This window comes from Callithrix jacchus, chromosome 4, assembly GCF_049354715.1.
Source record: "Callithrix jacchus isolate 240 chromosome 4, calJac240_pri, whole genome shotgun sequence".
In the NCBI taxonomy this organism is placed as follows: domain Eukaryota; kingdom Metazoa; phylum Chordata; class Mammalia; order Primates; family Cebidae; genus Callithrix; species Callithrix jacchus.
In genome coordinates, this window is record NC_133505.1 from 4053586 (window position 1) to 4066184 (window position 12599).

Sequence of the window (12599 nt, forward strand, 5' to 3'; positions counted from 1 at the left end):
GGCTAGCTCAGTGTGAGAGGCCGGCATTCCATAGGGAGAAGGCACCCAGAGCCGTAGCTAATGCTTCCTGAGCAGTTCCTGTCACCCAGATCCATCGCTAGGTGCTGTGATCTCAGAGAACCCCACAGTCCCCATTTTGCATGTAAAGAAAGATTTAAAGACAGGGAAGCTAAATGATACCTTCAGGATGACTATTTCCCTGACTCCTCTGAACACTGAAAGTGCCACCGTCACACTGCCGTCTTCACTCCCTGGTGACTTCCTCCCGGTAGACAGCATGACGTCTCTTCCTGTTCATTTTTCCTGTTTGCTTCCTGTCTGTTTCTCCTCACTCCTCCCAACTAAGATGTAGTATCACAAAGGTGAGAATATCTGTGTTTTATTCACTGTAAATTGCTGTACCCAAAACAGTCTTTTTTTTTTTTTTTTTAGATGAAATCTTTCTCTGTCGCCCAGGCTGGAGTGCAGAGGTGCAATCTTCTCCCATTGCAACCTCTACCTCCCAGGTTCAAGTGATTCTTCTGCCTCAGCCTCCTGAGTAGCTGGGACTACAGGCACCTACCACCACTCCTGGCTAATTTATATATTTTTAGTTGAGACAGGGTTTCATCATATTGGCCAGGTGGATCTGGAACTCCTCCCCTTGTGATCCACCCGCCTTGGCGTCCCAAAGTGCTGCGATTACAGGCGTCGGCCACCATACCCACCTCCCAAACAGTCTTTTTTTATTTTTATTTTTTGAGACAGAGTTTTGCTCTTGTTACCCAGGCTGGAGTGCAATGGCTCGATCTCCGCTCACCGCAACCTCCGCCTCCTGGGTTCAGGCAATCCTCCTGCCTCAGCCTCCTGAGTAGCTGGGATATCAGGCACGCACCACCATGCCCAGCTAATTTTTTCTGTATTTTTCGTAGAGACGGAGTTTCACCATGTTGACCAGGATGGTCTCAATCTCTTGACCTCGTGATCCACCCGCCTTGGCCTCCCGAAGTGCTGGGATTACAGGCGTGAGCCACCGCGCCCGGCCCACAAACAGTCTTTTAACAAGATATGTGCTTGAGAAATATTTGTTAGCTGATTAAAAGAATGAAACACTTCACCCACCCCACTTCGTAATTATGGTTGGATGACCTCCAGAGCAGGCAACTGGAAGAAAAGTTTTCCCTGCTTCCCTGTCAGCTACAGCCGTAGACACATGACACAGCTTGTAGTGTCGTGTGTAATTTACATCTCTTCACCACCCCTTGTACTCGAACCCCTGAGAAGACAAAAGAAGAAAACAGAGAAAGAAAGAAGAAAGCAAGCAAGCTAATTTTTAAATTTTAAGCTAATACTTGGTCTGTCTTGAAATCATTATCTGATAGCATTTGTGTTCCATTAATCATTGCACCTATTTCATTTGCCTTAACAACAATATTCGCATAAGCTGTACCTTGCCTGATGCTCGAACTCAGGACCTTCAGAATATGAGACTGACAGGTGGCCTGCTGCTCTTAGAGAGCAACTGTTCCCAAGAGCTGACATCCACATGATCAAATCTCATTTCCCAGACACTGCCGCTTTACCAATTCCTAGCTTTTAAAGAGCACAATCAATGCCACTTAGAAATCACTCCTTCTCAGCCAACACTGCACTGGAAGAACTCCTCGCCCAGACAGGTGGAGTCCTCCTGTTTGCAGTATTCACATAATGTTAGGACCTTCTGGCATGAGGGACCAGAAGCTACTGAACCTGTCTTGCTGCTTTTTTCCCCTCCTGTGGCCCAGTGATCTAGCTTTTCCCTTCTTCAGGATCTTAGTCACTCCTCTTTTCTGTAGTCTCCGTTGTTGATAAGGAGAAGATCCTCAATTCTTAATAGTTCCTTGAGTGACTAACTGAATGAATGAAGGAAGAAATAGCCTTCAAAAGTGCCTCCCGTTCATATGGCTGTTACTGTGTATCTCCATTTGCACCTACGTCACTGGAGACATTAACGACAGAAAACACAAACTGAACTTGTAATAATATCCTCCCTATTTTCCCCAGTTTTTTGCACCATAAATTATACTAGGAGATTTAGGCAGTTTACTTCATGTAGTTTGATTAAATTTTGCCAGTGAAACTATGTACGCACTTTTTAGAAGTAACAGAGGCTGAGATAAGTTAAGTCTTCTTTCTAAGGTGCCAGAGCTGCTAAGTGAGAGAGCCCAAATTGAGAAGCAGGTATTTTCAGATTTTAAATGTGACTTTTTTCCCTCTGCTCCAGCTAACGGTTATTCTTGCCTTCTTTGTACTTAAGCCCGTTCATTCATACACCAAGTATCTAATTTTAGACCACCTCTTTACTTACCTTTTGAGCTTAACGTTTTTTTTTTAATGAAGTCACATGCTGTCACCCAGTAGAGCAATCTCGGCTCACTGCAACCTCCACCTCCTGGGTTCAAGTGATTCTCCTGCCTCAGCCTCTCCAGCAGCTGGGCCTTCAAGTGCCTGCCACCATGTTCCACTAATTTTTGTATTTTTAGTAGAGACGGAGTTTCACTATGTTGGCCAGGCTGGTCTCAAACTTCTGACCTCATGTGATCCGCCCGCCTCGGCCTCTCAGACTGATGGGATTACAGGCATGATCCACTGCAACTGGCCTGGGCTTAATTTTTATGTTTTGTTTTGTTTTATTTTATTTAAGACAGGGTCTCACTTTGTTGCCCAGACACTGGCGTGATCTCTGTTTACTGCAATCTCCACCTCCTGGGTTTAAGCGAACCTCCCATTTCAGCCTCCTGAGTAGCTGGGACTACAGATGCATACCATATACCTGGACAATTTTTGTAATTTTTTTTGTAGAGACAGGGTTTCACCATGTTGCCAAGGCTGGTCTTAAACACCTACTATCAAGGGATCTGATCACCTCGGCCTCTGAAAGTGCTGGGACTACAGAAGTGAGCCACCACGTCTGGCCTTGGGCTTACCTGTCAGGTCAACTTTGACTCATTGTCCTTCAAACACCACATTCACCGATTTGCCAGATAATGAACATTATTCTTGCACAACTCTTTTGAATCTATCAGTGACTTTCCACTCACAGTACACATTCACTAGGGAGACGCTTTGTGCCAGACGCTGTAGTAGGATCATGTAATTCAGAGGAAGTACAGACACCCTAGACCGCAAAAAAAGACAAGATAAATATGGACAAGGGAAGATCCACCTCCAGATTCACCCTTCTCTTTCTTTCTGTCATTTCCAGCTAAGTAACTCCTTCAAACATATTTCAAAATAACTAAGCAACTCTTTCAATAATAGCACTCTTCTATATGCTGGACCATTCTTACATTCCTGGTTATAACATGATTTTACTTTCTTTTAATTTCTGTCTTTGCTTTCAGCCTAAATTTTTATTTCGTGTTATGAAGTTGATTAGATCCATTGGTGGCTGGTGTTGTCAATTCTCCAATATGTTTGCTGATTTGTCGTGTACCAGGTCTACCAATAACTGAGAGAGGAGTGTTAATGCCTGCAACTATATTTGGATTTTTCTGTTTTTACCTGGCTTATCCAATTTCTCATATGAGTTTTGAAGCTCTGTGTCCTCATCTACATTTGGGAGAGTATTCCCCTGGAAAATGACAATCGTAATCATGTAGCAGCCCTCATTATTCCTGAAAAGTGTCTCTGCTTTCAAGTCCACTCTGTCTGAGTTTGATATATACAGCACAGCTTTCTTTGGTTAATGCTTGCGTGAGGCATCTTTTCCCACTGTTTTCTTTCAATCTGCTATATGACTTTTATTCTTATATATACCTTATATATGCAGGTACCTTTCTTATAGTCAGCATATTTATTTTTAATACATTCTGATGATCTCTAGTTATTAATTAATGGGTTTAAATCATTTACATGTATATTATAGATACGTTTTTAGACAGATCTATTTAATAATTTAAAGCCTTTGTTGGTTTTGTTTGAATTCTCTGTTCCTCTTTCTGTCTTGTTTTGGTTTATTTAACTCTGATTAGTAAGTGGCCTAGGGATTACCATATACCTATGTAACTTTTCATAGTATACTTGGAATCAATATTTTGCCATTCAAGTTGAATATAGAAACTTCATCAAGAGTTAGGCCCTTTACCCTTTGATGTTATGTGTATAGTATGTGTACGTACAATGACAACTGCATCAGATAAAGTTACAATTCTTGCCTTCAATCATCAAACATACCTTAAGGAACTCAAGAGAAGAATAATAGTCTGTACATCTACCCAGATGTTCTCTATTTCTGCTTTTGTTCCTTCACTGATGGTTTTCTAAGTTTCCTTCCAGTATCACTTTACTTATCTCGAATCTTTGCTAATTCCTTTCCAGCAGTCTTGCCAGGAATGAGAATGTATTCATTTACCTTCCAGTGAGAATGCATTTATTTGCCTTTATGTCTGAAAGAGACTTTCCTCCACATGGAATTCTGGGTTGATAGGTCTTTTTCCTTTGGCAGTCACTGAACGTTATGATACTTTTCTGGCCCCGTGATTCCTGGTGAGAAATCCACAGTCATTCATACTGTAGTTCGGCTTTCGTTCCTCCTGCTGCCTCCAACACTGCTTTGTGTTTTCTTAGTGCTCAGAGGTTTGATTCTGATATGACTTGCTGTGGGTTTCTTGGGTTTATCCTCTTTGAGGTTTGCTGAACTTTAACAATCTGGTTTATATCTTTTGACAAATTTGATACATTTTCAGTCATTAATTCTTCAAAGGTTTCTGTCACAAAGATCCCTTTGTCCTCTTCTTTCCAGATTACAATAATGTGAATATTAATTTGTTATTTTTTGTTTGTCCTGAGGCTTGGATTATTTAGAGAAATACTCCTTTCTCTCTATAGTTCACATTATGTAGATATTCTTGACTGTTTTCAAGTTCATTGACTTTTTTTGTTTTTTTCTCTACTCATCTGCATTCTGTTACTGAGATCATCCAATTAAGCTTTTTATTTGCCCTAATATTTGATTAATACATTTTTTAACTCATAAGTTTAAAATTGGTGTTTACATATTCCATGTATTTGCTGAGACTTTCCACCTTTTCATTCACTTCAGGAATGTTATCCCCTAATTCTAGGAGCATTGTTATAACAATTGCTTTAACACATGTGTCAGATGATTTTGACATTGTGTCCTTTTCAGTACTGTTATTTGAGGATTCTCTTTGTCAAGTAAATTACAATCTCCCTGTTGTTTGTTTGTCTGTTTGTTTGTTTCTTTCTTTTTTATCTTGCTATGTTGCCAGGCACCAGGCTGGAGTGCAGTGGCACCATCTCAGTTCACTGCAACCTCCACTTACTGGGTTCAAGCAATTCTCCTGCCTTAGCCTCCTGAGTAGGTGGGACCACAGGCACGTGCCACCATGCCCAGCTAATTTTTGTATTTTTTAATAGAGACGGGGTTTCACCATGGTCTCTATCTTTTGACCTCGTGATATGCCTGCCTTGGCCTCCCAACAGTTTCTTAATGGTGAATATTTCGGGGTTGTAACCTGGACTTCTTCATGTTATGTGAGGAGACACTGTGTCTTGTTGAATTCTTAAGGACAGTATTGCTATTTTTGTTTTTGCAGGCACACAATTGCCTTGTATTCAAGTTCCAAGTACCTGCCAGCCTTCCATGTGTTGTTGTTACAAAGATAACTCTACTTGCAAAGCCTTTACAGGGCTATTCAGAGGTCTCCGGAGTGTGCGTGACCCAGTGGTCAGTGATGGCTGGAAAGTGGGCCATTGCTCAGTTCAGTTCTCAGGCTCTTTTTAGGTAAATTGTTGGGATTAGAGTCACTTATCCACAGCTGGCAGGGGGATCCACAAGTTCACAAACAACTTTATGGATTTGCTTTCTACAGTATCTGTCCAGGCACATTCTAGTTACTTGACACATCCTGGTTTCAGTCCCCTGACCAGAAAGCCTGGGCTATACTTACCCAGGTGGCTCTTCCCTGTACTTTTCACGAATGTCTCTCATTTAGGACCAAGCTGCAGGCAGAAATAGGGAGAAAAGAGCAATAGTTTGTGTCCCTTGGTTTCACAGCTCCTTGAAGAAACAGAATATAACTACATGGTAGATCTATACTATACTGAATGTGAGTAGAAAGCCGTCACCAGCCTGTATTGTTGCTGTCCCTACATCTTGAGCCAAAGCAGCATTCTGTGCTTAGACACGGGCTCGGGTTTGGAGACCTGAGGTCCAAATAATAAAGTCTGGAGAATGTGGGCATCGATCCCACTACCTCTTGCATGCTAAGCAAGCGCTCTACCACTTGAGCTAATTCCCCTTGCTGGAGAAGCTTTGTTTGTCCTTAGCAGGTGGCATTGAACACAGGTGATTTCAGGGCCTACAGCTTGAAAGCAGGGCTCCTCTAAGGGCAGATCTCATTGATTTCCCAGGGCAAGAGCAGAGTGGCTACGCGTTCTCTGCCAGGAAGCAGGAGAAAAGGGAACAAGGAGAAATGCACAGAGGGAAAACTTGCACTGCCAAAATGTCAAGTTTAGGGTATTCTGGGACAGAAAAAGGCACGTCCCAGCAAAGGAGGACCTGTCTAGGCCTGCCTGGCTAACGTGTCACAGATTAAAATAAAAAAGATAATAATAATTAAATAATTAAAAAGGAATAAATGATTTAATGTGTGTGTGTGTGTGTTTATAAAAGCGGGATGGCATTATCACTTCTTCCTTGTACCTGAGACTCTCTGAGTTGTGAGATGGTGCAGATTTTTGGAAGGTGAAAAGCTCCTACTGTTTTCACAACTAGGTCCTTTCAGGAATGAGGCCAGCGTGCTGACCCCTGCACTAGGAAACGCCTGGAGAGTGCTTCCTTTACTAATCTGAGAGGTGGGTTGCCTCCTTGCTGAGGTGTGCCAGGTACCAGTTACATGTCCAACTATATGTCAGAACAACAACAACAAAACTACAGAGTAGAGCCGTAAAGAGAAAGAGACAAGATCATATCAGAGCGTAAGAATACGTAAAATATCAGAGCGTAAGAATCAAAATTGAGCTATGCAGAAGAGTGGACACAGGGTGGAGAAAACCAGGCTATGTGTGTGTGTGAAATACACATGGAGGAAGCACTGAATAAAAATCCTGGCCACTTGGAGATAAGTTGGGAGAGTATTATGAAAACTCAAGAGGAATTGAGAAAATCCCAGGCAAAAGGCTTAAATAATTAAACATGTTAGAGAAAGGTGTTTAGTTTTGACTGTCAGAGCTTGAACCTGAGAAAAAGGAATTGGAGAGAAAGGGAAAGAAGTCATACAGACATTAAAGGATTGAGGTTTATCCACGTTTGTTGTGTCGGCTCCTGAGGTGGACGGCAGGAGTCTTTCTCCAGCGCCAGTGTCCATCACACTTCAGAGTGCAGACTGCATCCTTCAGAAACACGGTAGCGGCCAGGCGTGGTGGCTTACCCTTGTTATCCCAGCACTTTGGGAGGCCGAGGCAGGCGGATCACAAGGTCAGGAGTTTGAGACCAGCCTGACCAACATGGAGGAATCCCATCTCTACTAAAAATACAAAACTTAGCCAGAATGGTTACGCCTGTAATCTCAGCTACTCAGGAGGCTGAGGCAGCAGAATTGCTTGAATCGAAGAGGCAGAGGCGCAGTGAATTGAGATCATGCCACTGCACTCCAGTCTAGGAGACAGAGTGAGACTCCATCTCAAAAACAAAAACAAAAACAAAACGCTATAGCATGGATGAAGACAGAGGTGAGTGAAAGGAAAGAAAAAGATTCTGGAGATGTCATGCAAAAAAGATCTGTAACCTTTGCCAAGACATTGGAGGGAGAGATTTGAGGGAGATGAGACAAATATAGCTGAAAGTCTGGAGCCTACTGTGGCAGACACGAGAGATTCTGAATTCGTATCTGATGAATGAATCCACTCATTGATCTGTATTTGTTATGTGAATGAATGTTACATGAATGCCCTGGTGTAGAGAAAACAGACGGGGAGACTATGTGCTAGGGTAAAGCAAGAGCTCGTGTTTTGTTTTTTTTTTTAATTTAAGAAGAAATCTGCTTTTCATATCTGGTTTTCCTATATAAAGTTACATGATTTGAGGAAAATGGTATAACGTCTCTAAGCTTTAGTGTCATCTACAAAATATGAATAATTATACTGAGGGAGGCTGGAAAGCCATATCAATCAACATATAAAAAATAGCAAATATCCAGTTCAATTGCCAATGCATGGTGCTGAAAAAGTCCTTGTATGTGGAATATCGTTCACCTTTAAGGAACCTGCTCTCGAGAGCTGATGAGAGACTTTTGTTAGCGCAGTTCTGCTGTCACAGGCTGCTTTGCTCATTTAGTTGGCACCAACACGTCTCTGTGAAAATAAAAGTAAACATCGTGAAGAAATGAATAGAAACACAGAGTAAGGTGAGATTCATACAACAGAATGTAGTAAAGGATTTGTGCCTGATTCTTTTTGCATTCTCTTTGAATCATTTTTAGCCTTTATTCTAAGTCCTCAATTACTGTGATTCTTATCTCAACAAGATAGTTTCTCACCACCAGGGATATTCTGGTCAGATTCTCTGCTTAACCACCGTGACCTCCTGAGCACGCTCTTTGTACTGAGACCCTGATTTATACTCAAATGATGCTCTTCCATAGCAGGGCTTCCTGCTTTGCCCAAAGAGCATCCAGTTTTTCAAGCTGTTTAGGGCTCTTTCCTCATCCGGTATCAGTGTGAAACCTTAGAGGGAAGCCTATTCTTTGCAGGAAGAGAACTCTGCTGGGTTCTAACCTCAATCTGTAAATCCACTGGGGTAAGTGGAGTTAGGTCAGCTTAGCACATGGGGTTAGCTGAGTTAGTCTAGACCTTGCTCTCTGAGAACTGGATGGTGCTGCTACTTCCCATAGAGGCTGAATGAAAAGAGGCATCTGCAGGCAGGAGAAAGTGCTATGGTGGTTGCTGGATGATTTCTTCTGACCGTTGGCTATCCCTCTGGCCTTCTGGGAGAAGGATGACAAAAACTGGAGACTTGAAAAACAGGACAAAAAAAAAGATTCAAAAGAATTTTAAAAGAATCATGCGCAAATGTTTAATTAGATTCTTTTATCTAAATCCATTTTGTCTAGAAAATAATACCTTCCCATGTATCTGTATTAGATTCCTCCATAATCTATTTTATTTTATTTTTATGTTAAGAAACTGGATGCCACCTACCATACAATGAGCCACAACAGAACTGCACTAAAATCTCTCATCAGATATTGGTACAGTCAAACCCCTCATGAGGGACTGATACAAATTCAGAATGAGAGGCTGGCTTTCCACAGGGAGAAGGCAACCAACATAAGGTAGCTAATACTTACTGAGGAGTTCCTACCACCCACATCCATCTCTAGGTGCGGAGATTCAGCCAGAGAATCCCACAGTCCTGATTTTTCATATGAAGAAACATGCAAGGGATTTACCACCCCAGTCAGTCCTCATGTATCATCAGTTTTCCAGCGAAAGCAACTAGCCTTCTGTGCAAAAAGCTCTCATAACCCCCAGTTGCCTTGATGGGTAAAAGTACTCTTAAGACAGTGTTAGAAAAACATAGGCAGAAGGGTCTCAGCAAGATGACTAGAAGAAGGTGAGGCTAAAGTTGTCAAGGTGAGAAAGTCGCTGATTGTCCTCCTGAAAGGTGAATGTGCCACCTCATGTGTATACGTGTATGTGTGAATTCATACATGTATAATTATGGGGGTACATGCATGTATATATGCATCTACACGTGTATTCACACATGTATGTGTATACATGTATTGTGAACACAGTATGTATGTGTACATGCATGTGTGTATTCAGGGATGTGTCCATGCATGTGTGTACACGTGCATGCCCATACACATCTACACATGTGCATGTATGTATGTACATATGCATGCATATCTGCATATATACATGTGCGTACACATATGTATCACGTTTGTACACATGAATGTGTGCATGGATACACATGTGCACAAATGCATATAGGTGTCACACATGCATCTACACATCTGTGTGAGCATCTGTCTGTACTTGTATGCATATATGTATGTGCACATATATGCATCTATGCATGCATCCATGCATGTACACATATATATACTTGTCTACAAGTGTATGCCTGCATGTGCACATGCATGTGTTTAGGTGCGCATGTGTGCATGCATGTATGTGTGTGCCAAGTATGTGTACATGTGTGTGGGCATACCTATGTGTATACATGTACACATGCATTTGCATGTATGTGCGTACACAGGTATATACACATATATGTGTGTATATACGTGTGTACACAGGTGTATGTGTACTTGTGCACATGTGTGTGTGCATCGTGCTTGTGTGTGCACACATGTATATGTATACGTTTTGTGTGCACATATCTGTGTATGTGTCTGTGTGTGCATGTGTTCACATGCATGTATGTGTTTGCACACCTGTATGTTATGCATGCATGTGCACACATGTATTTGCACACGTGCATGCATGCACACACGTGCATGTATGTATGGGTATGTGTGGCCATGCGCATGTGTGTATAGGCACGTGTGTTCATGCATGCATTGTGTACATGTATGTGTGTATGCATGTACGTGTAGGTGTGTGCATATGGTGTCTACATGTATGTATACATGTGCATGTATACAAAATCTATTTTATGTACACCTAAATATTTATTAGTCAGGGTTTTCTAGAGGAACGGAACATGATAAATGTATATACGAAGGGGAGTTTATTATGAAGTATTGACCCACATAATCTCAAGTTGAAATCCTGCAATAGGCAGTCTGCGAGCTGAGGAGCAAAGAAGCCAGTCTGAGTCCCAAAACCTCAAAAGTACGGAAACCGACAGTGCAGCCTTTAGTCTGTGGCCAAGGCTCAAGAGCCCCTGGCAAACCCCTGGTGTAAGTCCAAGAGTCCAAAAGCTGGACAACTTGGAATCCAATGTTTGAGGGCAAGGAGCATCCAGCATGGGGGAAGGATGAAGGCAAGAAGACTCAGGAGTCTGCTCTTTCCCACTTCTTCTGTGTGTATGTATGTAAGCATACATGTATAAATGTATGTTTTCAATCTTTACACACGTGGAATCATTTAGGATATTATTAGGTCTGGCTTCTTTTGTATCAACTTTCCATTATGTTTTTAATTTCCATGTATGTTGTTGAATGACCGCTTGCCTGGTCATTTTCATTGCAGTGCAGACTTCCATGTATGAACATCTCACAGTTTGTATAACCTGATTGCCATTGATGGCTATTCTCTTATATCTAGCCTCAGTTACTACAGATGATGCCACTCTAAACGTCCCTGAATGTGTATCCTGGTACACATAAGCATGCATTTTCTATAGGAAAATGAGTGGAATTGAAACGGTCTCTGCAAAAATTATGACAGTGAAAAAATCTAACATAGATGACTATCTTGCTTCTAAGTTCACAAGCTGTCCTCGTTCCTTCCTGGACAGATGCCAAGCTAACTATGGAGGAATTCATAGTTTAATTTTAAAACAAAGATGGTAACAGCTGCTTCCCAAAAGTAACCTCTCCCTGCTAGGGACTGAAACGACCTTTACAAACCTAACAAATTAGGCACATGGTTAAAATTATGATTCATGAGTAATGTAGCCAGAAGTCACAAGATTTGTCGCCTCTCAGTTGCTTCTATAGATGACATCATTATTGTTAAGCCTAAGACTGGTGTTGGACGTGTTTTTTAGACTCTGTATTTTGATGAACCAGCTGACACCACCTGGTCAGGTAACCCATATTAAAAATTTTTTTTTAAAAACTGGCTCAACTGGTGTCATGACCCCCGATCCAGGTACTGTGTCAGTGCGAGAAGACAGCTTCGACCCCCTGTGATTTCATCCCTGACCCAACAAATCAGCATTCCCCAGTCCCAACCCCCTGTCCACCAAACTATCCTGGAAAAACCATGGCCTCCAGATTCTCAGGGAGGTGGATTATCCTTCATCCTTCTACTTGGCTGGCCCTGCAATTATTAAATTCTTCTTTTGCTGGAAAACCTGCTGTTGTCACTGCCTCGGCTTTTCTGGGCAGCAGACAAGAAGAATCTGTCAAGTGACAACAAAATTGCTAGTAAGAAAAGTGTTATCGTCAACTAGATAGTGCCACACTCCGTTCCAAACGAGTGCATTAACTTGCACTCGCAGTAGCTGTATATGAGTTTTCGTTGTTCCACTTAGTTGAAATCACTGTAATGTTTCTCATTGTGATAACTATGCAGGTTCTCAAACCATATCCCTGTTTATTTTATTTTAATATATTGATGGTATTTTAATGTATACTTTGTATTGTAGCCTTTGAAGTTATCTTAAAAACACAGTTTTTTCTCCTGATGCCACTGTTTACAACTCTTCGAGCACTTCCCAATTTTGTCTTAAATGTCAAAGTTTCTTAGACTTTAATGTTGGGTCTGATATGGTTTGGTTGTGTCCCCACCCAAATCTCATCTTGAATTGTAGTTCCCATAATCCCCATATGTCATGGGACAGACCCCGTGGGAGGTAATTTAATCATGGGAGTCAGTCTCCCTCATGTCGTTCTCAGGATGGTGAGTTCTCACTAAATCTGATGGTTTTATAG

General features: G+C 41.7%; 1 protein-coding gene and 1 non-coding gene across 6 annotated transcripts in view; one reads left to right on the plus strand and one right to left on the minus strand.

The window, feature by feature from the left end:
• Positions 1 to 12599, plus strand: part of LOC144581996 (uncharacterized) — a 39896-nt gene that overhangs the window by 22277 nt on the left and 5020 nt on the right. Inside the window, exon 7 of one of the 5 annotated variants that reach the window (XM_078368124.1) lies at positions 912 to 9991. The exons of the other annotated variants lie outside the window; for them this stretch is intronic. The gene's annotated coding sequence lies outside the window, so the exon portion shown is untranslated. Of the gene's footprint in view, positions 1 to 911; positions 9992 to 12599 lie in introns of those variants that run through there. 5 annotated transcript variants of the gene reach the window in all.
• On the minus strand, positions 6212 to 6284 carry TRNAA-AGC (transfer RNA alanine (anticodon AGC)). Its single transcript has one exon. It is a non-coding gene; the product is annotated as a tRNA-Ala (tRNA).